The 2828-nt window shown below is 48.5% G+C and overlaps 1 pseudogene; it reads right to left on the bottom strand.

Moving 5' to 3' along the window:
• Window positions 1–1552: 1552 nt before the first annotated feature.
• Window positions 1553–2828, bottom strand: part of LOC111982750 (olfactory receptor 4F17-like) — an 11005-nt pseudogene continuing 9729 nt past the window's right edge.

Here is a 2828-nt window from a genome sequence, read left to right as displayed (position 1 = left end):
GACCCTTCTCTCCCTCTGTTGTTTGCCATTCTCGCTCTAAGTAAGCAAATAAATATTTCAAATCTAACGAATGCGCATCTATATATACCATTTTTATTCATGTTGATGTCAATTTTATGATGATTGCTGTTTCCTAGAAGTTACACTGACTTACCACAAAAACAATATACTTTAATACCATTTAAAAATATATGTTTTATGATTAGCACAATTACGTAATTTCCCTCCTTAAAGTAGAATTAGGGTTATTTTCATCCTTGTTCTTTACTTTGGTGTTCGAGTGCTTCTAATATGTCGTCTGCGGAGATCGTCACTTCTCTCTATAAAATCAAATTACATTATCTTGAATATTTTTTCTCAAATTAGCTATCTAAGCCACTACTTTCCTACCACTCTTTGTCTGACACATCTCAGAATGCATTTGCATTTTTTAGCCAATTGGATTTTATGAAGTATCAATGTTATGGCTACTAGAATGACTGTACCCTGATTAATAGGTTGTGATCAACATATCTCACCAATCGAGAACGTGGCTAATACCGCTAGTCTTCTGATGAGGATGTCTGATCGTGCTCAGCTGTTCCATGTATAACCTAATCGCAGAAGCTGAGCAACTTGCGCCTAGTTCTGAGCAGGTGAATGATCAGATGTCATGAGAATCCAACAATCAGCGACGCCCTGGACATACAATAGTATCACAGGGACACTGGTTGTGTAGATCATCATTGGTTCACAGATCCAATAAAAGTCTAAATTTCAAGATGAGTCCATGTCCTCACGCCATCTGTGGGTGTTGATCGATCTTTATACTGTAATCCCGATAAAATAGGAAAGATAGGCACCAAATAATTGAAATGAGGGGGTGCCTATGGCATCTTAAAATGTGCAGTCATTCTTCACACAGACTGTTATAACCATGATCAAAGATATCACAGGATGGCTCGTCATAGGGAGTCATCAAATTGCTTTAAATGTCTCTCATAGTTTGATGTCTTCCGGAGGTCTCATACTTCTCGCGTCCTCGCTCCTCTCTCCTCGTCTCCTTCTCAAAACCATTGGAGGGAGAAGGTCAGAAGGGAAGGTTAAGGATCGTCGGAAGAAGACCAAGGTGCAGCGTGGTACGTGTTCATGCTTCTTCATTAAAACCGAACACCAAAACAAAATAACAAAAGAACAACGAACGTCACGTTCTGAAGGCTAACAAAAACAACATCCCACAACCTAAGGTGGCAAAACATGCTGCCTAAGTATGATTCCCAATCAGAGACAACAATAGACAGCTGCTCCAGATTGAGAATCATTCCCGGCAAAACATAGAAACACCAAATCATAGAAATAAAGAACATAGAATGCCCACCAAATCACACCCTGACCAAACCAAATAGAGACATAAAAAAGGCTCTCTAAGGTCAGGGCGTGAACAGTACCCCCCCCCCCCCCCCCCCAAAGGTCGGACTCCGGCCGCAAAACCTAACCTGTAGAGGAGGGTCTGGTGGGCATCTATCCGCGGTGGCTGCTCTGGTGCGGGACGTAGACCCGCTCCACCTCTGGCTCACCCCACTTTGGTGACGCCTCTGGTGCGGGGACACTCATTGCCGACCCCGGACGTGGGGACCCTCGTCGCGGGCCCCGGACTGGGGACCCTCGTCGCGGGCCCCGGACTCGGAACCCTCGCTGCGGGCCCTGGACGGGGAACCCTCGTGCAAGCCCGCGGACTGGGGACCGTCGCTCGATGCTCCGGACTGGGGACCATCGCTGGAGGCCCGGACTGGAGGCCGTCTCTGGAGGCTCCGGACTGGATCATCACTGGAGGCTTCTTGCCATGGCTCATCACTGGGGCTTTGTGCCCATGGATCATCACTGGAGGCTTCTTGCCATGGATCATCACTGGAGTGAGGAGACAGGAGGCCTTTTCTCTTGGCTGAGGCACCGGATAAACTGGGCCGTGGAGGGCACTGGAGGTCTCAAGCTTAGAGCCTGCACACCCGTACTGGCTGGGTGGTTTTCTTCCCTGCAAATGCGGGGCGCTGGCACAGGACGCACTGGGCTGTGCAGACGACCGGGAGACACAGTGGCAGAACCGGCGGCAGGATATACTGGAGGAAGCGCACTGGAGGTCTGAGAGAGCAGGGCTGCAGAACCCTTCCTGGCTGGATGCTCACCCTAGCCCGGCAGATGCGGGAGCTGGAATGTAGCGCACTGGCTAAGAACGCGTACTGGAGACACCGTGCGCTTCCACCGCATAACCAGCGGTAAACAGGTCCTGACCAGTGAGACGCTCACATACCTTAAGGGACACCTGGTACGGGAGAGGCGAAGTGCATTCGGATTCGTCGTGAAAGGTATCTACACACAATTAGGGAGAACTGATACCAAGTGGTCTCCCATAAACTAGACGTCCAGGAGCTGCGGTTTTTAGAAAAATCGCGCCGACGTAAAACAGGCGTCGGCCCGAGGCGGGGAGGGGCTTCTTTACGGAGTCATTCGAAGAAATCGATCTATGTCAATACGAGACGTGTATGATCGGTCCACCATTTCTATAGATAATGTGATTATAACATAACCAAAACATTATAATTGCATCTGCGAAATAAAGTTCCTACATGCCGTGTCTCGAGAAAAATTACTGCTATCTACGCGAGTCGATGTGCACAAAAGTGTACAGAAATCATTATGGTAGCACAAGGGCGCCAGCTCCCTCTCATGTGAAACGCGCATGGTCAGAGTTTGGTCAGGCTCAGGATAAACCTGACTCTTCCCGTCTCCTTCGCCCCACTTCACAGTTAGAAGCATAGACAAGGTTCTACAGACTGTTGACAATCTGTGGA

This window comes from Salvelinus sp. IW2-2015, linkage group LG22 (genome assembly GCF_002910315.2).
Source record: "Salvelinus sp. IW2-2015 linkage group LG22, ASM291031v2, whole genome shotgun sequence".
In the NCBI taxonomy this organism is placed as follows: domain Eukaryota; kingdom Metazoa; phylum Chordata; class Actinopteri; order Salmoniformes; family Salmonidae; genus Salvelinus; species Salvelinus sp. IW2-2015.
This window is presented reverse-complemented; position numbering and strand designations above follow the sequence as displayed.